Source organism: Geotrypetes seraphini, chromosome 2, assembly GCF_902459505.1.
Source record: "Geotrypetes seraphini chromosome 2, aGeoSer1.1, whole genome shotgun sequence".
Taxonomy (NCBI): Eukaryota; Metazoa; Chordata; class Amphibia; order Gymnophiona; family Dermophiidae; genus Geotrypetes; species Geotrypetes seraphini.
The window spans coordinates 408,452,343-408,477,638 of record NC_047085.1 but is presented as its reverse complement, the minus strand read 5'-3'; the positions used below and the strand labels follow the sequence as shown (position 1 = coordinate 408,477,638).

The 25,296-nt window shown below is 41.3% G+C and overlaps 1 protein-coding gene across 1 annotated transcript in view; it reads right to left on the bottom strand.

Moving 5' to 3' along the window:
• The window catches only part of THSD7A (thrombospondin type 1 domain containing 7A), a 763,222-nt gene extending 757,985 nt beyond the window's left edge, over positions 1–5,237 (bottom strand). Inside the window, exon 1 of the mRNA XM_033931006.1 lies at positions 4,742–5,237. The gene's annotated coding sequence lies outside the window, so the exon portion shown is untranslated. The remainder of the gene's footprint in view (positions 1–4,741) is intronic.
• Between the last annotated feature and the right edge of the window lie 20,059 nt (positions 5,238–25,296).

The window sequence follows — 25,296 nt, the reverse complement described above, 5'->3', positions numbered from 1 at the left end:
TGGGAGGAAGGAGCCGGGCAGAGGAGGTAAACACCCGCAGGAGGCACAAATCTGTGATGCGGAATAGAGGGGGATGATGAGGAGCGTGTTAGGACATGGAAGGGAAGAGGAGGGTCGCGTTGGGACAGGAAGGGGTAAGAAGTGGGAAGCAGTGAAGGGATGGATGAGCTAAACCTGCATCTAAAAGCAACTGGTTAGGGAAAAGTACATTGGAGGGAAATAGAAGGCTGGGTCAAAGGGAAATGAGAAACAGAACAGGGTTAAAAGATTTAGGGCAGGGCTGCCAAGTTTTCATAAGCTTATGCTCATCCGTTCTATTTCTTCTTTTCTTTATCCCTCTTCAATTAATATCCTGATTCACTCCCTAGTAATTTCAAATATAGATTACTGTAATGCCCTTTATCAAGGTATACCCAGAAAGAAATCCGTCATCTACAACTATTGCAAAACACTGCTGTTAAATTAATCTATCGTGCAAAAAAATTTGACCATGTCACTCCTCTCCTCCACAAAGCACATTGGCTACCTATTACTCATCGTCTCTCCTATAAAATACTCCTCCTCACTTTTAAAACAAAAAAACCTCTAACCAACCAGCATTCATAGATAAAACTCTTGATCCCTTATTCATCATCCAGGACCCTCCGATCAAATAATCAAAATTTATTCTCCATACCATCAATACGGGAACTATTTTACGATACTACTCGCAAATCCATCTTTCCACTCTGTGGAATGCCCTCCCGTTAGACGTCTGATTAGAGAACTCCCTGGAAAAATTTAAAGCCAAACTTAAAACCTTCCTCTTTAAAAATGCCTTTATTATTTGGTACTAGATTCAGCCTCTTAACTCCTTGATTCATGTGAAGCTTTGAAACATCTGATACTTCTTTTGAAATGATTCACCTCCTAATGTTTTTACCACCCTCCCATTTACCGTCCTTTTTTATTAATTTTACTTCGATGTATTTTAAACAAACTTTCCCTCCCCTACTTTCCTTCTGTTTCATGTACGGTAATCCAAATTCATCTAGTATTTTTAATATTTGATAAAATATTGCTTTTATTTACCCATTTTAATTATCCCTTACAATCTTTTTATATTATACCCCGTCTAGACATTTGTTATGATAGACGGTATATCAAAAATAAAGAAACTTGAAACTTGATCTACTGGCAGGCCAGGTTTTTCAGGATATCCACAATGAATATGCATGAGAGAGATTTGCTTGCACTGCCTTCTTGGTATGCAAATCTCTCTCATGCATGCTCATTGTGGATATCTTGAAAACCTGGCCTGCCAGTAGATCTCGAGGACCGGAATTGAGCAGCCCTGATTTAGGGTGTGGAGCAGGAAGAGAGATATTACACTCCTTGTCCCCAAATATAAAACATCAAAGTATGCCTGTGCAGAAGGAGAAAAAATAAAAAAGTGTAGAGGTAGTATCTAAATGTAGTAGGGAAGGGGGAAAAGGACAAAGAGGAACAAGGAAGAAAAAGAAAGTGAAAAATATTGAGGAAAAAGTGTGGTGTAGATGATGGGCTGAGGGAAGAGGGACTGGTTGTAAAAAATGCTATGAATGGCCTGAGTGGAGGGAGAGAGAGTATGATGCTGACAAACTACAAGGGGGAGGAGAGAGTGGCAGAACCTGGCCCTTGATATTTAGCTACAAGATAGTTGTTCATTATTCAGTATTTTCCCCCCCTTTTTTTCTTTGTTCTGTGGGGGAATTTGTTGTGAGCTATGAGTTCATCACCCCCAATCATTTTGAAAAATTAGCTCCTATGAAAGCGGCTAGGGTTCTTCAACCTATAGGAGAGGTGGCTGAGGGGAGATATGAAAGAGGTCTATAAAATACTGAGTGAAGTAGAGCAGGTAGATATGAGTTGATTGTTTATGCTTTCCAAAAAAATACTAGGACTGGGGGGGGGGGGAGAGGGATGTAATGAAGCTACTGAGTAGCAGATTTAAAACAAACAGGTGAAAATATTTATTTACTCAACATGTAATTAAATTCTGGAATTCGTTGCCAGAGTGTGGTAAAATCAGTTAGATTGGCAGGGTTTAAAAAAGGACTTGGATAGCTTCCTATAAGAGACGTCCATAAGCCATTATTAAGATGGATGTGGGGAATTCTACAGCTTGTTCCCAAGGTAAGGAACATAAAATCTGTTTTACTCTTTGGAATCTTGACAGGTACTTGTTACCTAAGTTGGCCACTGTTGGAAACAGGATACTGGGCTTCATGGACCTGTAGTCTGTCCCAGTAAGGCAGCTCTTATGTTCTTTTATTGCCTACATATTTCCATTTCATATGTTAACTTAGTTTATTAATTATATTTATTTTTTATTGAAGGCAATGTGGATGTGTTTTTAGCTGGCAGACATCAATCCTTCAGGAAAATTGTGCTACAATCGTAGATGTAGTTTGGATGGACATGGGTTACAGTGCTGTCTGTATTGGTCCCTTCTCCTCACTACCAATATGACTTCCTTATTCTTTGGTTACAAAAAAAGAATGTTTATATATATATATATATATATATATATATATATATATATATATATATATATATATATATATATATATATATATATATATATATATATATCTCCTATATAATATCTCCTATATAATAAAACCCTAAACGTGCATGCACACTTAGGGTTTCGTGTTCCCTGTCGCCGTGTTTTCTGATCCGTGGCCGGATTCTATTTTAGAACCCGGCGGCAGGGAACACCCTGGCCACTCCCCTCACTCACTAACCGCTGGAGAAAGCGCTGGCAAGCTCTCTCCCTGCCCGTGTCTTCGCCGCCCCGATTGCCTTCCCTGGTCGTATTTGGCGGCTTGAGGCGCATGAAAGGCGGTGCGGAGCAGCGGCTGCCAGGAGGAAGGCTTCGCGGAACGGCGCTGGCGGCGGCTGCCAGGAGGAGGGTCGGGCGCTGCTCCCATGAGGATCGCGGCCGGCTGTACCAAACTTCGCAGGCCGCACAGCACCTCAGTAGAACGTTTCCTCTAACATATGCGATTGTGTCAGAGGGAACGTACTTCCGAGGGGCAAGGTGGCCTACAAGGTTAGCAAAAGCCAGCCGCGATGCTCACAACGCTGCATACTGGACCGGAGAAACAGATAAGGGGTGCTGCTGGAGCAGGGAAGAGTTGCTACTGGATGGGGGGAGCAGGGAAGAGGGACAGGGGGAGCAGGGAAGAGGTGCTACTGGACAGGGGAGCAGGGAAGAGGGACAGGGGGAGCAGGGAAGAGGTGCTGCTGGACCGGGGGAGTAGGGAAGAGGGACAGGGGGAGCAGGGAAGAGGTGCTACTGGACAGGGGAGCAGGGAAGAGGGACAGGGGGAGCAGGGAAGAGGTGCTGCTGGACCGGGGGAGTAGGGAAGAGGGACACGGGGAGCAGGGAAGAGGTGCTACTGGACAGAGGGAGCAGGGAAGAGGTGCTGCTGGACCTGGGGAGCAGGGAAGAGGTGCTACTGGACCGGGGGAGCAATTGCTACTGGGCCGAGGGAGCAATGAAGAGGGACAGGGGGAGCAGGGAAGAGGTGCTACTGGGCCGGGGGAGCAATAAAGAGGGACAGGGGGAGCAGGGACGAGGTGCTGCTGGACAGGGAAGTGGAGTGGGGAGGGAAATGCTGCTGGTGATAAAAGGGGGCTCGGGCTGAAAGGGAACAGATGGGAGAAGGGCTTGGGGGGGGGGGTAAAAATGGGTTTGGAGCTGGGGCTGAAAATAGGGGACATGTGAGGGAAGGAGGTTTACTAGCACCCGTTAATGTAACGGGCTTAAGCACTAGTATATGTGTGTGTGTATATATATATATATATATACACACACACACACCTATATATATATATATATATATATATATATATATATATATAGGTAATACCACACATCTAGTGGCAAGGAAATATTATGTTGGCCACAATAGTCAACACTTAGAACAGCTTTAACACAGAAAATACACCCCAAAATAGAAGATTCAGGAACAATTTAGCACTGTTATCCCTGCAAGAAAGGGGAAAGAACTACAAAGAGACAAGGGATAGAACTGTCAAGAAAAAAAGGCAAGGACTTACCGCATGTTTTAATGCACCTGGAAACGAAACTACCTTACACGGTGTGAAACTTTGAGTTCATTGGGACGAAAATGGAAATACAAATGCATTTACAATTGGTTTCAAGATTAAACCGTGCTCATTTCTATGCCTATTGCATCTACTGCAATGAGAACACAAGATGAATCTCTGCAAAGTGGTCAAAGGTAAAAAAAAAAAGCCACGGAATAATATAAAAATGCGTCCCAACTCGCAGGCACCGGTAAAAGCCAGGGAGAGGGATTGAGGCAGGGGCGGAACCCTTAGATTAGGATCCTGCCCAGACCGACCAGGGAGGGCGACACTACAGCTCCTCCTCCACCACGTCCCCATCCTCCGGGGTCGGTGCAGCCTCAAGGTCTCTTTGCTGCTCCCCCCCCCCTCCCGCCGCAATGCAGCTACGTCCCCGCCCCCTGCAGCCCTAGTCCCGGGAAGGGGAGTCTGCACCCAGCTGCACCCGGAAGTTGGGCTGGAGTTCTGAGAGCTAGTTTTCCGCCATGTCTCCTTGGTCCTAAATGCACTCTGCTGCCCCCACCCCCGCCCTCCACACACGCACACGCTCTTCCACCCACCTTTCTCCAGGGGATGCTGCAGGCGCTGTAGTGGGAATTATTAGGCTGCTCTATCTCCTTACCTTGAAAGTCCTGGCAGCTGGAGGCCGGGACGATAAAAGATCAATGCGATGTCCGGGGCATAGTGAATCCAGAAGCCCGCAGATTTCACCGGGGACGACAAAATCCGTGTTTATGGTGCGGCACGACTAGAGGCTACCAAACCCAAGGGTGGCAGATCCTCCCTGTCTGACTTCAGGGGTAGTAACATTCCAGTTCCCGAAGAATGAACTTGAAACTTCACCCTCCAAGTAAATTGGAGTTACGCAAAATGCTGAAAATAACTTGGAAATAAAAGTCTTCCTAGGCTGGATGCGGCTGTATCTTGCTCTGAATGGATGTGTCTTTGCTGGGCTTGATGCCAAAATTAGGTCATCACACTCTCTCCTTAAGGATGATCTGCCTGCGTTATTCTTGCAATGGAAGAAATATACAGAACAAAAAAAAAGAGTATACAAATTGTTATACTTGTTAGGTGTCTTCCTCCTGCCCGCTGTTGTATTCATTCAGCTCCCCAAAGTTCAGGCACCAAGAAGGACCACAATAACCCACTGCTGAAGCTTCATTTTTATAGCCAGGTTACATGTCATCAGGGGCATGACGCTAATACACCCACGTCTTATATCAATCAAGAAAATTAGAAAAATTAAATATGTGATCTGTGTGTCAAAGATCGAATTCCAGATTGTTTCATATCATTTTTCATTTTTAAAACTTTTTACTGCGTTTTTCAAAAAACCTTGCAAACTGGAAAAGAAATAACAGGTCATGATATCCTAAAAATCCTTCCAAGAGTCCTTATGATAGTTATTTCTCTACCATTTTCAGTCCTAACTAGCCACATGGCTTTTACACCATACCATTTACAGTACTAACATAACAGACTATTCAGAAATACTGTAGATCCTTCAAGAAAGTGACATCACATCATTGGTATTCCACAAGCTAGAAAGAAGAAAAAAAAAAAGCAAAACTGAACCTTTTCTTCTCTATAGTTATTGATGGCCAAGGAATGGAGATCCTTTTTGGATGCTTAAACCAAAGAAGATGTGTATCTGAGCTAGTTTATTAGTGCCTGTTTTCTCAGATATTTTATGTTATGTTAATCAGGTTTTCTATTCTGCCCTTACCTATTCAAGGTCGGATTACATTACAAGAGGTTGGGTCAGTTACCCAGGAAGTTACAATTATCCATCAGTCTTCTTTAATCAAGGCATCCGCCCTGTCAATGTGCTCTTGTGTGTTCAGTGTTGATGGGCAACCAGAACGACCTTTGTCGGTTACACATGTTCTTCCCGCTTTAAACCTTTTTACCCACTCGTAAACCTTTTGTTGATTCACGGTGCTACATCCCTACTGAGTCAATATCCAAAGTTGAATTTCCACAGGTTTCACTCCCGGTGCCCAAAGAAAGCGCACTACTGCACGTTGTTCTTTGATGGTGCAATCTTGCAATGGAGCATCCCTGTTTTTCACTGCGCATGGATGAAGTATCTAACAGGCAATGCACGAGTACATATGTTGCATTTCGCTAGATCTGTTCCAGTTATCATGTAATTTAACAATTGCCTTTAATTTTTTATTTGCCCTTGTATTTATGCTGTTCTGTGTCCTGTACAAGCTGTTATATACATCTCTGAATTCTGAACCACTGAGTTCATTTTATTTACATACTGTATGTATTAGCACCCGCAAGTTACCCAGTTACACATATTGACAGATTGCTTTTAGCAAAACAGCTTTGCTTAACCTGCAGGTTAGGCAAAGCCCTGAACCAGAGGCTAAAGGTATACTATACTTAAAGTGCTTTTTGAATGGCCTGAATTTCCAAGCAGATAATAAACCGAGATGCCTTGGTTGCTGTCCACTATAGTAGAGCCAACTAATTTCAAAAATGTTCTCAGCCAAGATGGCTCATGTCTGTTGTCACTAGCAACCAATCAGGCAGGGCAGGATTAATTTGTCGAGGGCCCCCTGCCCCACCCCACCCCACCATGCACCCAGGTGGAAACAGGAAGCTGCGTCAGAGGGAAGCTTTGGGCAAGCAGCACCACTTGCACAATTACAGTTCCCAATGCCTTTCTTACCCGCGTTGCTTGGTTGTCTTACTTTCCGTCAATTGGGGGGGGGGGCGCATTGCCAATCGGGGTGGGGCCCACGTTGCCAATCGATGCTGGAGGGGCCCATCACAATTTGGAAAAAACAATGTTGATGCCCTCCTTCATCGTGCCCCCCTGACCACTTCAGGCCCTAGGCATGTGCCTACTTGGCCTATTGGTTAATCCTTCCCTGCAATCAGGAGCTCCCAAGTCCATGCCCTTCACTATATTTCTTGACTGAAGACACTTTTTGAAACTGGCTCTGGCTTTCACAGTCTACATTGAACCAAAATACTCTATGCCCACTGCAAGGGGTTCAACTTGCTCTTTTCAAGGCTGACTACCCAACCACATACATAAATTCCTTTTTTATGCACAAGAAAGGGGTTTTGTAAAATTACTTTCAGGGATCACACATGTACAGATATGAGTGGTGACAAGAAGGCATGAACTTTTCTGTGAATTGCATGAGGGCATATTCAGGGCGGGGTGGGGCGAGGCAGGGCAGGCAGTTCCATTCTAGAGCCTCTATCCAAGTTTATAGATGTCTTTCTACAAAGTGAGGTCAGGAAGATTAAATCATTTAAGCTGGATTCATCTCATATGCTGTTGTCTTTTGGAAAATAGAGCCAATGTTAATGCTTTGTCACAGTTTGTTACTTTGATTTAATTGCCCTATATACAAATATCTTACAGGAGGCAGCGTCAGAAGTTTTTGCAGATGCTTTAGTGAAACTTGATCAACCCTCCAACATCTCATCTGAGTTCCTTATACAATAAGCTACACTGGTGCTTAAAAAAGACTGGCTGGTAGAGGGACTAGCGGGACTGGTGGCGACTGGCGGAGAGGCCAGTAATGGCACCAGAATCTGCCAGAGGAGCCCATGAGGAAGCAGCCCAATAGACCTGGGAGATCATTGGCCAAAGATCTGGCAAGTGACTGGTGGAGGGACCGGCGGGACTACAGACCCAGAGGGCCAATGAGGGTCAGAGAGGACCTGAAATGACCACAAGAACAATGGAGTCCAGGGAGGACCCATAGTAAACAAGATCTAGAGGGACTTGGTCACGTGTTTAGAAATGTTTAGCAGGATGTGTTTAACTGTCTTTGAGTTTTGTTGTTTTAGGAGAGCCTAGCGAATACCAAAAGCACCTGGGGAGTGGAGAATGATGGGTAATAATCGCTCAGTGATCACATGATCACAAACAGGAACACGTACCTGTCTCTTCCACTGGCTCACCCAGTGCACCTCAAAGAGGATTACAACAGCATCAAGACCTTCGCTGATGTATATGCTTGTTTGGGCTGTTTGCCATCCTCAATAAAGATATGTTTTTTTAAAAAAGACCTTACTAGGTGCCTTGAAGTATGTCGAGTAGGGCTGGGAGGTCATTGGAGACTTCAAAATGGTGGCATTCCTAGTGGGTCTCCAAGTTTCCCTGCTATCTCTGCCTTTGGGACAGCTGGTCCACAAAAGCGCACTGCCAAAGGTGGGACTGGCCACAGCAGACCCAGTTCTCTGTGGGGAGAAACAACATCAAATGGGAACCACTGGTGGATCCCCGGAAGGTGCTGATGCTACTACTACATATCAAATTGGGCCTAATAATCTTAGTAATTGCTGCAGAGAACTAACTGCCCTTTGGCTAAGAAATATTTAGTGATTTACTCTGTCACAAAAATGGCACGGGTACTGCTTTTCCTAGGCCCTTGTATAATAGTATAACTATTGAGAATTTTTCTAGCCAAAGAGAGCCCAAGGAAGTAAACTTTTAGAGCAAAAAGTGTTTTTCTTTTACCTTCTTTCTGTCAAGCTAGCCTAAAGGGGTACAGGGCTTTCCCTACTGAGTAAGGTCCAGGTGCTGGCTGCGGCCTAGGACAAGAGTGAAGAAAACTTGTTCCCAGTCACCTGAGTTCCTACCGCCCAAGAGCTAGACAAGTAAAAGAGACCATAAAGTATACTTTACAAATACAAGAAGAAGGAGGAAGGAATTAATGAATCTCCCAAGAGGAATAAGAAGAGTGACTGACTGAAACAGAGGATATGGATAGGAGGAGCATACCGATGAGATGAGAAATAAGGAGAGGAGAACAGAAGACAATGGAGTGATATTCAGCTGGCGAGTGTTTTGCAGGCCCTGTCTGGACTTGGCATTGAATATCTAGTTTTATGGATCCAGCTTACGCCTAACTGGTTATTTCTGATATTCATCACTTAACTAGCTAAGGGTTGCCATATAAAGATAAGACAGCCAAATATGTGGTTCCATTTATGTGGTTAACCTAGCGGGTTACATACTGAATATCAGCACTGACCAGGTGTCAAGTCTGCTGGTTTGCAATTCAACGCTAACTGTCTATTTTCAGCAATGCTAACTGGTTAAGTGTCACTGAAAATGACCATATAGCCCTGAATAGACAATTTAACTGGCCAGGATTCATTTCTAGCTAGTTAAAACGTGTTGAATGTCGATACCAGTGAGTTTAATTTCCAGCTGTTGAACAATGCCATTTATTTTGGTCTTCCTAATTTTTCTTCCATTCAATGTGAACTATATATTTTTAATTGTACTATGATTTGTCTCTTTGAGAGTAAACTGTGTAAAGCAAATATGGAAGGCACAATAGAGGTGAGAGGTCATATCTTCACATATCTCTCAACCCACCATTTGAGACCCCCCAAAAAACAAAGAACCAAACCCCAAATCCACCAGTGGACCAGCTACAGAAGGATGACCTCTAGTAGTAGTACCATGGGACTGCAGATAGGAGTCATGAGTACCATTGTGGATGGCAAACTGACTCAGGCAACAAGAGGGATCACTACCACCCAAGATATCACTGACACCAATGCTGACCCTTGGGTAAGTCCCAGAGGAAGGTTGGGCTATGGCAGGGGGTAGAGTTGTAAAGAGTAAAGGATGGGCTTTGGGAAAGGGGATAGCCAAATTTTGTTGGCACTATTGGATTGGGGGTTCATTCTGTCATGGAGGGGGCTCAGGAACTTGTCAGGGGTTGGGTGCCGCATAAGTATTTGTGATGGTGTTGGGTGGGGTCAGGTGATATGCTGCTGGGAGCTACTGCACTGGCTGCTTCTTGAAGTGATGGTAAGATCAACTGGACTATCAGCATTTGAGACAGGTAGAGCATAGTAAAGAACTGTGCACTAGCTCAGCCAGCCAGCCTCACCTCTTCCTGCTCCTATTATGCTCATACCCTGCCCATTCCCACGTTAAGCTATGACAGCATTTTTACTGCAAAAGCTCCTGTTTTAGTGCACTACACAGCAATGCAGTCCTGCACTACTGTTTCCCATGCTGATAATGGTGTGTTAGCTGCTTAAAACAGCTTAGTGAAAAGGCTTGTTAGTGTTAGTCTTTACTCTTAGCATGCAAATACCATGTTTCCACGAAAATAAGACCTACCCCGAAAATAAGCCCTAGCATGATTTTCGGGGTAGGTCTTAATATAAGCCCTACCCCCGAAAATAAACCCTAGTTGCCAGCAGCAGCGCTTCTCCCCCCTCCCCCCGGACCCATCTCTCCCTCCCATCCAAACCGTGAGACAGAAATAAATGTACCTTATAACATACTGGCAGCATGTCAAGATTGCTGTCGATGCTGCTGGTTTGTTTTAAGGTACATTTATTTCTGTCTTGCGGTTCGGATGGGAGGGAGAGATGGAGGTGAAGGGGTAGGGGTGCATGGCAGCAGTGGGGGTGAGGGATAGATGCTACACGGAGGGATGGATAGAAGCTGCAAGGATTCTGCTGCACAAGGGATGGGAGGGAGGGATAGAAGCTGCAAGGGTTCTGAACAAGGGGATGGGAGGGAGGAGAGGAAAGATGCTGCACATGTCAGAGAGAGAAAGGAAATAGGAATAATTGAGATAGAGGAGAGGAAAGGGGAGATGATCATTGTACATGAAAAAAATTAGAAATCCCCGAAAATAAGACCTAGTGCCCTTTTTGGGTCCAAAATGAATATAAGACAGTGTCTTATTTTTGGGGAAACACAGTAGCTTAGCATGCACATGCAAGGGGGAGTTAACATGGGAGAGGAACAGGCAATACATAGGTCGGGCTGACATTCATGCACTTAACTTATAGAATATTGCAATTGAAAAGTATAAATGTCCTATTTGGCACTCATATTTATGCCAGCCATAGACATGGCATAGGTGCACATCAATGCCAACTTTACACTAGTATTCTTTAAAAGCACAATGTGGAAAGGAAGGAGAAAGATATAAGAACATAAGAATTGCCATATTGGGAGAGACTGAAGGTCCATCAAGCACACTATCCTGTTTCTAAAGTGGCCAACACAGGTCCCAAGTACCTAGCTAGATCTCAAGTAGTAAAACATATTTTAAACTGCTTATCCTAGGAATAAGAAGTGGATTTCCCCAAACCATCTCAATAATGGCCTATGGAAATTATGCAAACCTTTTTCAAACCCTGCTAAGCTAACTGATTTCACCACATTCTCTGGCAATGAATTCCAGAGTTTAATTATACGCTGTGTGAAGAAATATTTTCTCTGGTTTGTTTTAAATCTACTTAGTAGCTTCATCACTTTTGGAACCTTTTGTAAAAATCGGCATCACATTGACCACCTTCCAGTCTTCGGGTGCTATGCTGGATTTTAAAGAAAAATTACAAACGACTAACAATAGCTTTGTAAGTTCATTTTTGAATTCTATTAGAATCCTGGGATGTATACCATCTGGTCCAGGTGATTTGCTACTGTTCAGTTTGTCAAATTCACCCTTTACATCATCCAGTTACAGAGATTTGATTGAATTTCTCTGATTCATCAGAATTGAATACCATTTTTGTCACCAGTAACTCCCCCACATCATCCTTCGTGAAGACTGAGGCAAAAAATTCATTCAATCTCTCCATTATGGCCTTGTCTTCCCTGAGAACCCCTTTTATCCCTTAGTTGTCTACCAAGCCTTTTACTGACTAATATTAAAGTGGTAATGGGTAAAAAAACATTAGCCTTACCCCAAAAATATAATTTTTCTTGAATACAATTTGTAATTATTTAGTGGCTGCATATTGACAACTTATACCAGCACAAATACTTTCAACTTTTTCAATGCTTATCTAAAGTCGGGAGTGGTACCAGAGGAATGGAGAAGGGTGGAAGTGGTCCCTGTCAACAAAAGTAGAAGTAAGGAAGAAGTATAGAACTACAGGCCGGTAAGTCTGACTTCTGTGACAAGTAAATTGATAGAAACACATTTAAAACAGAGAATAGTGATGTTTCTGGAAAGCAGTGGATTATAGGAGGTGAGGCAACATGGATTCACTATAGGCAGGTCTTGTCAGGCAAATCTGATCAATTTCTTTGACTGGGTGACCAGAGAATTGAATAGAGGGAGAGTGCTAGATGTGATGCATGTAGATTTTAGCAAAGCCTTTGACAGTGTTTCACAGAGGTGTCTAGTAAATAAAACAAATGCCGTCAGTATGGGTCTCAAAGTGAAGGACTAGGTCAGGAACTGGTTGAGTGGAAGGTGGCAGAGGGTAGTGTTCAGTCGAGATCACTCTGAGAAAAGGGATGTTACCAGTGGTGTGCCTCAAAGTTCAGTTCTTGGGCCTGTTCTTTTTAACATTTTTGTAAGCGATATTGCTTAAGGGCTGTCAGGTAAGATTTGTCTCTGCGGATGATACCAAAATCTGCAATAAGGTAGACATCCCTGATGGTGTGAATAACATGAGGAAGGACCTATCTAAGTTTGAAGAATGATCTGAAATTTGGCAGCTAAGATTTAATGCTAAGAAATGCAAGGTCATACATTTGGGCTGCAAAAATCCAAGGGAACGGTACAGTTTAGTGGGTGAATAACTATTGTGCATGAAAGAGGAGCGGAACTTGGGTGTGATAGTATGTGATGAACTTAAAGTGGTCAAACAATTTGAAAAGATGACAGCGAAAGGTAGAAGGCTGCTAGGGTGCATAGGGAGAGGTATGGCTAGTAGGAAAACAGAGATATTGATGCCCCTTGTATAAGACTCTGGTGAGACCTCATTTAGAATATTGTATACAATTCTGGAGACCACACTTTCTAAAAGACATTAAGAGGATGGAGTTTGGTCCAGCGGAAGGCTACTAAAATGGTCAGTGTCTTCGTCATAAGGTGTATGGGGACAGACTAAAGATCTCAATATGTATACTTTGTTGGAAAGGAGGGAGAGGGAAGATATGATAGAGATGTTTAAATACCTACATGGCATAAATGCGTATGATGTGAGTCTTTTTCATTTGAAAGGAAATTCCAGAATGAGAGGGCATAGGAGGAAATTAAGAGGTCATGTGCTCAGGAGTAATCTAAGGAAATACTTTCTTACAGAAAGGGTGGTAGATGCATGGTAGAGGTGGTGGAGACAATGACTGTGTCTGAATTAGATAATTGCGCGGGGACAGAAATCCCGCCCGTCCCCGCCAGGATCCTCTCCATCCCCACCCGTCCCCGCCAGGATCCTCTCCATCCCCACCCGTCCCCATCAGGATCCTCTCCGTCCCCACCCATCCCCGCAAGGAATTATCTCCATCCCCGCCCGTCCCCATAAAAAGCAGCAATTACTTCTGCCAGGATCATCAATTCCAGTTTCTTTTGTATTTGCGCTGCTGTTTTCCTTGTGGAATCTCTTTTGTGGAACCCTTTCTTTTGTTTTCTGTTCAGGTAATTAACTTATAAACCCCCTCTTTTATTAAGGTTGACGTGTCCATTATATTATATGGACGAACCCTGCTTTCAAAGCCTTCCATCCCCGTGGGAGTCCCGTTGGCTAGAAGCGAGTCCCTGTGGGAGTCCCGTGGGCCAGAGGGGGGGTCCCCATGGGAGTCCCGTGGGTTAGGGGGGATTCCCAAGATCCCTGTTCCCGTGCAGACCTCTAGTCTGAATTCAAGAAGGCGTGGGACAGGTACGTAGGATCTCTTAGTGAGAGGAGGAGAGAATGGATGGGCAGACTGGATGGATCGTTTGGCCTTTATCTGCCATCATGTTTCTATGAAAGGAATAGTTTTGTGCAAGTTTACAAATTGAGGACAGCAAATAGGTTCCAGTAAGAATAATGGAATTTGCCTTATTTAATGTGCATTGAAATCAAATAGTAAATAAGGGCCAGCGTTTGCCTATCTGTCAAATTTTATTTAAGGTACAGTCATTTTTCTTAGAACTTTTTGCACCATAGTAATTAGTTTGCTGCACCATTTATCAGCGGACTCTGCCTTGGGTGCCCTAGCACAGCAGGGCCTAAATTAAGTTTTTCATGAAAGATAAATGCTGTTTAAGAAGCAAATTAGTGCATGAAGTAATCTCGTGCAATTTAACCATTTGCCTATCATTGATAAATTGTGCCCTTCCCATTTTAATAAAGCTGTTATTAGCTATGTAGCTTTGGAAGGTGTTAGTGACTGCCACATTGATATTCATTTCTGTCACCAGACTTTATTCAGGAGGTATTTAATGAGTTTTGTAGTTGATGTAAATCTATTTAATAGCAACTAGCTATCTATGCAACACAATGTATTGCACACATATTTTTTTAAATTAATAGACTTAAAGCATAAAAGAATTTTCCATTCACTATTAGCTGGTAAAGGTTGTGTAGTTTGAGTTTTTTCTTTTTTTGCAAATATATTCAAGTAAGATGTTTAAAGAAGAATCTGAGCTACGAACAATGCTCTTGAGTCATTAACGACCGATGATATGTAATCCTACTATAGTTCCCTGCTATTTTTAGTGGGTGAAATGTGTGTACTGAAAGTATCGTTATATGTTGTTCTTTGAGTCGTTGTGAATATTTTTACACTGTAAACCGCTTAGTTATTGGCAGTTAAGAAATTTTAGATATAAAATAAATAAATAAGACAGCATACGTGACTTTTCTGAATTTTAGGTAACTAGTCACTACAGGAAACAGCAGAAGTGGCATGAAAAGTCAAAGGTCACTTTTAGGGAAAGTGTACTAGTTATTGTAGTTTCAAAAGGAATCTAGTCTGGGGGTCCAAATGGAAATTCATAGAACGGCACAGAAAAGAAACAGCTGGGAGAATGGATGAAAATGTGCTGAGAAAACAGAATAGATGTTTGTTGGGCATGATGACGGTTTATTGCGAGTGAAAGAAGTTGAATTACAAAATACAAAATTGGTTGTTATTTCATGTATGAGATTACTAGATGTTTATTTAGATAGTCACCTGTCAATGGAAAATCATATTCTGCATTTGATCAAGGGAGCATCCATGCAGATGAGGGTTCTATCAAAAGTCAGACCAAATCGTGGTTCAAAGTCTTGTTATCAGCAAAATAGATTTTTGTAATATATTGTTTTTAGGCATTGCTAAAGCAAGTGTTCGTGCCTTGCAGGTGATACAGAATACAGCTGTGAGATTAATTACTGCAGTATCAAGGTATGATCATATTACTCCAGTTAAAAAAAAATTACATTGGTTGCCCACTGAATTTTGAATTGAGTACAAAATTTTGACCATCATACATCATGTACTCTATGGAGAGGCACCATGGTGTTTGACCTAGGCTTAGAGAAAGTATATACCAAATCAGGCTTTGCGATCAGAATCTGCAATGAGATTAACCTTGGAAAATAATTAGGATATACAACATAGATAAACCTGTATGGCTACACAGACATTCATGCAGAGCGGAAGGTCTGCCTGGTGTTTAGAACAGTGAAGTGTAAGCCAAGGGATCCAGATTCAAATCCCATTTTAACTCTTTGTTTTAGTAATTGTGAGCTCTCCAGGAACTACCTACTGCACTGGCTCAATAGCCATCAGGCTTGAAGGTATCATATATATTTTAGTATAGTAGGCATTTTTCTGTTTCTGGAATGTTCACAGTTTTTTAAAAAAGAGTTAAGATGCCGCAGTTTTGTCTCCCCTCCCTCCGACTAGAAGCAGCACTGCTTATTGTAACTTGCCTGCCACAGCAGCCTTGGAGCTTTTACTAGGCCGGTCCACCTCAGAGGAAGTTGCATCATCAGGGTTGGGCCCAGCCTAGCAAAGGACCCCAGGCTTCTGGGTCAGCCACTTGCAGCAGCTGCAACAACTGCTGCCAAAGGCAGGAAGGAGCAGCAGCCCACCTGGAAGGAGGTAACTGGGATCCCCCGCTGACCTGGAAGGCTTCCCTCTGTCATATTTGACATCAGAGGGAAGCCTTCAGGGTCGGCTTTGGTGGAGGGGAGTGGACAGGAATAAGGGCATGGGATCCCCAGTGGCAGAGATAGCGGCAGTGGTGGCAGAGGCTGGCGGGCAGGAAAGAGGGCATGGGATCCCCAGTGGCAGAGATAGCGGCAGTGGTGGCAGAGGCTGGCGGGCAGGAAAGAGGGCATGGGATCCCAAGCGGCTATTAAGCAGAAAAGGAGGCAGGAGACCGCATAGTGCTTACCCCTAAGGGTACACAATACCACGTGTTGAGAACCTCTACACTAGACTAGTCAGACCTGTTTTTTCTCTTAAGAATCCCTATAATATCTGGCATCCCCTTCCTGTTTTACTTTCAGGAGAAAGAGAAAGTGGACAGCAAAGAGTGGGGGATTAAGGAGGAGTCGTGCCTTAATCCCTCTAGAGAATATCTGTTGTTCCTGAAATAAGTCTAAATAAGGATGTCCTCTTTTTTGCATGGATGTTTCTTTCCTTTTGGTTATCGCTATTGGATGTCCAGATTCCCGCCAGAGCATAGTCCCTTACTGTTTGGATGTACTGTAGTGTTGGAATCCCTATTCTGCCTTTACAAAATTGGACTTTGGACATTTCAAGCACATGAACTTCCATTTTAGAATTTTGAGATGTCCATATGCTTTGAAAATGAGCGTCATAATGTCTGCACCTTCAATCCAGGCACGATTTCTGCAGAATTTATATTAATATTTTTATAAGACACAGAGATGTCTATGTGTCTTTATAAAATAAGCAAAAAAGATGCCTCACTGCCTTACTAACCTAGACATCCTCTTATAAAATTACCCTCCAAGAGTTTAATTCAGCATTTAATGCATGTTGTGGTAATAGGTTATGTCAATAAACAGGAAGGCCCCATAGTAACTTAGAAATAGTACTAACTTAAAAAAAAGAAAAGAAGAAAAAGAAGTTGCTCTTTTTCTTATTGTTTTACATGTGTCAGCAGAACAGAGAACACATTTTAAATGCATTATACAATTGAAACACAGGATTGGATTTCCTAATTATATTAATGCATTATTGCACTTTAACATACATTGTTGCTATTTTAATGTACATTATAAGTAAATAGTCCCCTTTGACAATAATGGGTCTGTGTTAATAATTCATGTTCAATAACAATAGTGTATATTAATGCATTAAAACAAGTTAGTAAACCTAGCCCATAATTTCCAATGCACATAGAAAATGTATCCGCTTGAGAATGTATATACAATATATACCTTTAATAAGACAGTAGTGAAAACAGGGATTCAGAAAGAAATAATTTCTCAGAGATGCTGTAGAGGCTGTCTTTACATCTCCTGAGAAATGGAGGTTCAGCCATCATACAACAGCGACATCTAGAGGTCAGACCCAAGATGAATACCTACTGCTTTGGCTCCTGGATAGTGAGGGGCAAATTCTATATACAGCGTCCCGATTGTAGGCGGCAGTAGACGTCCTACTGGTGTCTAACCAGCCAAGCGAGATACACTGGGAGTAGCCTAAGATTCTGATTGGCCAGATCCCTTCTGGCAACTCCCATGGAGTGGTGGCAGGAGGGAGTGAGCATCCCTCCTGCCAAGGGATTAGAGAATGACACAGGGCTAAAATTTTCTCCATCCCCACAGGAACTCATTTTCCCATGCTATCCCAGCGAATTCTTTTCCTGTCCCTGTCCCATTCCTGCAAGCTCTGTCCTCATCTGCACAAGCCTCAAACAGTTTCAAATCATAAGTGTTTGAGGCTTATGTGGTTAAGGCAGAATTTACAGGAATAGGTCAAGGACAGGGACAGTGACAACTCACGGGGACGGGACAGGGAAATTGAGTTCCCATGTCATACTCTACGAGGGACATCTTGGTGGTGAGAGGAGGAATTGGGCATTCCTCCTGTCACAGACATTTGGGGGGGGGGGGCTTCCAGCAGAAGGGAGTGGGCATCCCTCCTGCCGGCCAATTTTGTGGGGGGGGGGGGAATGGGTTCCCTGCTGTGGCAGCTAAACTGATCACAAGGAGATTCTCTTGCCGCAATCGGCTTAGCGGCTGTGTCTATTTGAAATGTAGACCAGTATTTTTCTGGCCTACATTTCAGGCACCTAACGTGGCCTAAGCTCACCTAAGGCTACTTCCGGGCGAAACCATGCTCACACTAGCCTTGGGTGAGCTTAGACAGCCCTATGTGTCTCCCTAGGCTTGCGAAAACACCTACAATATAGGCTGCCTGCCTTGGGGTTTTTTTATTTTTTTTTTTAAACGTGCGTCACCAATTGGCTGGTTAGACAGAAGTAGGACGCCTACCACCATCTACAATAGGGACGCCATTTATAGAATTTGCCCCTGACTGTCAGTGTGATAAACTAGGTGGTTGAGGTAGGGGGCACCCCAGGTAGTTTGAATTAAGGTTCATAGGATTGTAGCCTAGTAGAAGCCTAGTTCTGATTGTGCTGAAAGACAATAGGGATAGAAAAATCTTCTGGAATAACAAAAACAGCATTAATAATTAATCATTTACATTTAAAAGTCAAATAATCAGTGCCTTCAATAGATTGGGGCAGCAGATTTCAACACTTGTATTGATCTCCTGAATAAGTGAGTAGGTAAATGGAAACCTCAATGGATAAATTTTCATTATGGGAAACACACACAGCCTGGTCATTTAATAATGAAAAAGCTATTTCTTCTTTAGGAAACCTGTATTAAAACCAACATTAAACAATAGCTAGATGAAAAGGAGCATCTACCCATTAGTGGTGATTTAATTAATCGGTTTAAGCAAAAGATTTTCTTACATCTTTGTCTATATCTTGGTAGCTAACTGCTGTTTAAAAACCAATTCATCATCTGCTACATCTTTTAACAAGGTATAACCAATTTCTATTTTAAAAATGCCTTAGTTAAGGACAGAGAAGGGTTAATCACTGTGCACCAGTTCTTAACCTTAGTCACATTCTGGGGTATCATGGAGGGTGTTATCTTGTTCCTTATCATTCCTGTTAGTAGTGGTTACTTTTTTTTTTTAATAATAATTTTATTGAAATTTTCTTTGAATTACATACAAAACACAACAACAAAACAATCAAACAATAGCAGAACCAGTAAGGTCATCCGTGTTAATCCTTCATGAAGACCTAAAGGATCCAAATCCCTCACCAAAAGATCCTCCCCTCCCCTCCCTAACCCTCATCCCCCCACCCCAGCACTCCAGTGTTAAAAGTTCAAAAGAGAACTTCTAGCTCTATGGGACAATCCCTCTCAAACAGGAGCCCAGATTCTCATAAATTTCCTCCATGGACCAGGATCACCCCTTCGGACATCCAGATATTCACATTTTAACAAGGTAAACATTTCATTTCTCCACAGAGTAATGGTGGGCACCTCAGCTTGACGCCACAAGAAAAGAATACACTTCCTAGCCAGTAAGAAGGCTTTTTGCAGTAACAAATTTCCCCCTCTAGACCCTGAGTAACAACCTGAGAAAAGAGCAGAACATCTGCCCTCAAAGGAATCTACTTACTCAAAACAGTCTGTAAATACGAGTAGTGGTGGTTACATTTTTAAAGCACTCTTTCCTGATGGTTTCCACATGCGCTAACTATCAGGAAAAAGTGTGCATGTGAATATAGAATGCATTCTTTAAGAAAAGTGTGCCCTATATGCAAATAGGCCCAGATTCAATAAATGACATCTAAATTTAGGCGCCTAGATCGGCACACCTAGCGAATCTAGGCACCTGACTCAATTAAAAGGCTTAATCAGCACCAATAAACACTTCATAATAAATTTTAACTTTTTTTCTGGGGCAAGAAGAATCCAACTCTGAATCTTTTTCGCCCACTATTGAAAAATCTTTTGCAAAATTCCTTGGGTTCCCTGAAGCAGGAGTGAAACGTGGCACATCGGAACCTGCAAGCTGAAAGATAAGTTGCTGTGTTCCTTTTTTTTAAGATACGACGTACACAGTTTAAGAACTTTAGCCCTTGGCTTTTTTGAGCATTCAAAGTTAACATATAAATTCACTGATGATAGTCCTCTTATGCGATGATTGGGCGGTGAGGCGGTAGTGCCGGGGTTTTTCCCCCGTTTACCACCTCCATGATCCTGAGCATATAGTCATCTAACACTGTATATACTATTGATACAGCACATTTATAAACACCAGCTAGAGTGATTTCTTTGTCTGCATCAATATTATTCCTGGCACTGTTGAGTTTTGATTTTATGGGAAAATATATGTTAGAGAGATGACAGGATGAGTGTGTTAGATGGGTAGTATTGGTGTGTGATAGATTGGGTAGAAAGGTGAGTGGGTGATGATTCTGGATCAGCTGGTTTCTGCTGGGGGGGGGGGGGCCGGAGCTGGGGTGTGGTTTGACTTTTGTTGTTCAGGAGGATGCCATTGCCGACAATTTGTTTGGGGTTGATGGAGATTTGGGATGTTGGTGTATGAATGTAATAGGTGGGTAGTAGTGGTTGTGTATTTAGTTTTTTGATGATTTTTTTGATAATTTGCAGTGGTGAATGTGAGTGGTTGATTTGGAGAGTGGGGGGAGCAATTAAGCACATCATAGTTGTTCTGGGGTGTTTAAATAAGGGCACTGGCCAGCAGTTGTTTTAAACACCGCCAACAGTGATATTATTCAGAAGGATTTGGAGGGGGGGTTTTCCCCAAAGGTATTAGTTGAATCTGAAAGTGTAATATTGTGAGCATTTAATGAAGTTTGATAGTGTCAGATTTGGATACATGTAAAATGTATGCATAGTTTTTTTTAATGCACATTGTATATTTTGTTTGTTTTATTATTATAGAGGGCATCACCTCCTGATGAAGTTAACTCAAGTTGAGGGGAGATTTTTAAGTGTATGTAACATGTCTGTAACAGGGTGCTAGTGCCCAGGAGACAAGGCATTCCTTGGAGGATTGGAACTGCCAGTCACACTTGAAAGATACCTTTTTTTTCATCATAACAAAAATGTGGTTTATGGCTTATTAGTTTTAATATATCACCTTTACAAAAAGTAGCAAAGAAAAGAAAGGAAAGCAACTACAAATTAGGAAAGAAACAAAACCAAATAATCCCCTTCCTTTACTAACACGTGCGGATTTTAGCGGCGGTAATTGCTCTGACGCTCATAGAATTCCTATGAGCATCAGAGCAGTTTCCGCCACTGCCGGCATTAAATCCCACGCTATGCGTTAGTAAAGGAGGGGGAATGTTAATAAAAAGTTTTAAAATTTCCTAGCTTATGTAGTGGTTTATGTGAATTAAACCCTCATTCGACTTAAAAAATGAATCAGCACATAAATCATTTATTTTATTAATGCGCATCATGGTATTTCATTAATGATTTTTTTTTTTAATTAGCAAATGTGTGAAGCTGATCAGGCCAGGTTTTTTTTTTTGAATGGGTTGTTTCTGACTGGTTGTTCCTTTTTTTTTTTTTTTTTTGGTTGGTACTTTGTGCATATGATCATTAGACTGACTATTTGGTGGTATGATAATGTCTGCATTTCTCAGCTTATAATTATTTATTTATTTAGTTGGTTTTATATCCCGTCCTCCTCAAAGAGCTCAGAACGGATTACAGTTTTGCCGTCAGGAGTTTCTTTTTGTCTGGTATATTTTGTATGTTTTTGTTTATGGGGTTAATTTTATAACATGCCATATATGTAAAACTTCCCAAAAATAAAAAAGACTTAAGCTTATTTAATGAAAAGCAATCTGAATTAATTCAACTAACCCCAGGAGAGCTATCAGCACACCAATATTAGCTCATCTCCCATTTACATTAAATATATACAATATTTAGAGAGGCTTAAGTCACACAAGACAAATGTTCGTATTGGTGACATGTTCAGAATAATCTTTACTTTCATTAATCAAATACCAAAATATGTACATATATAGGTAATCCCTTCACAATATTATATGTGCTTAATAGTGAACGCTCAGACCCACAACTATAACCCAGTGAAAATTCACAGAGTAGCTGTGTATAGAGACCATCATAGCGTGTTGACAGTCTCTCCCACCAATAACTATAGAACATTTGTTCTAACAACACCAATAACTCCTCAATAGGAAACAGAGACAACTTATCTTGGTATATGGTGGTAATATGGCCCTCACAGCTGCTCCAGGTACTTCCTTAATCACCATAACTGAAATGATATATTTTCACCAACCCTCCCCCCTCCCTTTTCTTCAGGAGGAGTACTACAAAGACAAAACAATCCTAATCATGCCACCCATTATAACCTAACAAAAATTGGTCCACAGTCAACGTTTATTCAAAACAGGAAGAAAGATTGAAAAGGACAGATTGCTAATAAATGAAAGATCTAAAAAAACAGTTATATGAATGTAACTATAATCCCCAACCCTTAAACCAGATAATGCTGTCAAGTTTATTGTGGATTTGTATATATTTTTGTTTTTTAACTGAGGTTTTTTTATATTTATATATATATTATTTGTTTTATGTTATTTATTTTTTATTTTTTATTTATTTAATGGACATCAGTATGAGCCATGTAAAAGGTGCCCGGTATAAGGCTCAGGCAGTAACTTTGCGATGACTAGCATCATCCAGATAATATCTGGATAAAGATTGCTGCCTCATACATCATATTTGTCCATGGCCAAAAAACAAATCCACAGAAATAGAAAAATAAATCACCAAACTGTCCCTTGCAATCTTAAATCCCCGAGATATGGCATATAACCTCCTAAGGGTGAGTTAAATAAGGTATCTGTGGCAAAAAAATGCTATTGCTGGAATAAGATGTTATTTAATATAAATAACTGGAAAAAGTGCTGATGAAAAGATTGAAATGTCCATCGCCTATCCGACAGCCTTATTGTAGGCTTGCCGTTTGATTTAGATCACCAAGGATCTTTGCTCCTGACGAAGGTGTACGAAACGGAGCTCTGTCGAGTGGAGATTTCCTGCGAGTGGAGATTGATTTCAGAAACACTCGCTTTTCTACATTGAGTGAATGGAAGCTAAGTATTCATCATTTTTTCTAATTTGGGACATATGTGCATTCAAGTGATGACCTATAGAATTTATGTTCTCTTTGAATTTTTCATATGAACTGTTGGACTTTGAAATATATTGATTTGGATTTGTTCAGCGCTTTTTACTCAGATCCAATGGATTGACTGCCAGTCATTTTTTATCCTACTGCATGAATCTTTAGTCCCCTCTTTTAAGGATGTGATTTCGAATATTTGGACCTTTTGTCACTTTTTTCATTTTTTCTTTTCTGTTCTTTTTGGGCGTGTTCACTTTTTTTCATTATTCAAGTTTTGAACATTTCAATCTTTTCATCAGCACTTTTTCCAGTTATTTATATTAAATAACATCTTATTCCAGCAATAGCATTTTTTTGCCACAGATACCTTATTTAACTCACCCTTAGGAGGTTATATGCCATATCTCGGGGATTTAAGATTGCAAGGGACAGTTTGGTGATTTATTTTTCTATTTCTGTGGATTTGTTTTTTGGCCATGGACAAATATGATGTATGAGGCAGCAATCTTTATCCAGATATTATCTGGATGATGCTAGTCATCGCAAAGTTACTGCCTGAGCCTTATACCGGGCACCTTTTACATGGCTCATACTGATGTCCATTAAATAAATAAAAAATAAAAAATAAATAACATAAAACAAATAATATATATATAAATATAAAAAAACCTCAGTTAAAAAACAAAAATATATACAAATCCACAATAAACTTGACAGCATTATCTGGTTTAAGGGTTGGGGATTATAGTTACATTCATATAACTGTTTTTTTAGATCTTTCATTTATTAGCAATCTGTCCTTTTCAATCTTTCTTCCTGTTTTGAATAAACGTTGACTGTGGACCAATTTTTGTTAGATATTAAGTACGGACAGTATTGGTCACAGAGTCTTTAAGGGTTTTTAGAAGCCACCCATTATAACCCACAGCACTCAATGTTCACAAAACGCACAAACTCATAATGTTGCATTAACTACTATCATACTGTTGATACTACTTTTAATTCTTGCCTACGGCTTACCGGGAAAGAAAACTCCTCCATCCAGCATACAGAACGCTACCTTTCCTACCTTTGCTGCATATTCAATTATTTGTCAAATAGACTCTCAACTATCCCTAGTTGAACATGTGGAGCTCCATTTTACTTAAAAAAAAAAATAGATATCAGAACTGAGACATCCAGACATCGGTGGGATTTTAGAAAAGGACCTGCTGATGTAGAGCTTTTTCCAAAATACCTACAGGAGTGCACATGCATTAGCTGATATTGGCAGTGGGTGCACTATTTTACCAAGATGCATGTGGGAAAAATCAAGGAAGGAAACCTAGCAACTTACACATCTTAGGGGCATAGTTATAAATGTGAGACAGTTATTTTATTACTCATGCTATTTTAGTCCAGGTCCTATTTTATGCAATGAAATCTAATAATAATAACAGTTTATATACCACAGGACCGTGAAGTTGTATGCGATTTACAAAGATTAAAAGATGGTACAAATTGATTGAACTTAATAGAGGTGAAAGATAGTGATTAAAAGCTCAAGGGAACAGTTATTGAAGAGAAAGAGTTGTACGGGTCAGCTGCCTAGGTACTTCAGGCGTTTCCTGAATTCCCCATAAGTAGGCGTAAGCAATTGTTCTAGATCTTTACCCCATAATGCTGCCTGATGTGAGAAAAGGTGTTGATGGTGTCTTTTGAGTTTACATCCTCTAACTGGAGGGGAAACGAAGTTCAAATGTGAGCTTCTCTTATGTCTGTTGGCTGAGAAGGAGAAAAGGTCAGTTATGTATGTAGGGGCTAGACCGTATAGTACTTTAAAGCAGAAACAGGCGAACTTAAACTTTACGCGTGCCTCCATTAGTAGCCAATGCAGCTGTTGGTAGTAAGGTGTCACATGATCAAACTTCTTCAGCCCGAAAATCAGTTTGACTGCTTCATTTTGCATTAATTGTAATCGTCGCATATTCTTTTGGGAAATTGCTAAATAGGCGATATTACAGTAATCCAGTTGACTCAGTACGAGGGATTGTACTAGGATTCTAAATGCTGACATATCAAAATATGGTCTAATGGATCGAAGTTTCCAGAGAGTGAAAAAACCCTTTCTGATTAAGGAGTCTATCTGGGGTAAACAGTGAAATAACTCATTTTAACCACAGCCTATATTGATAACTTCCTCCTAAGTACTGACATTTGTGAGTATAAGGCATAAATTGGTATGTCATAACTTACGTGTG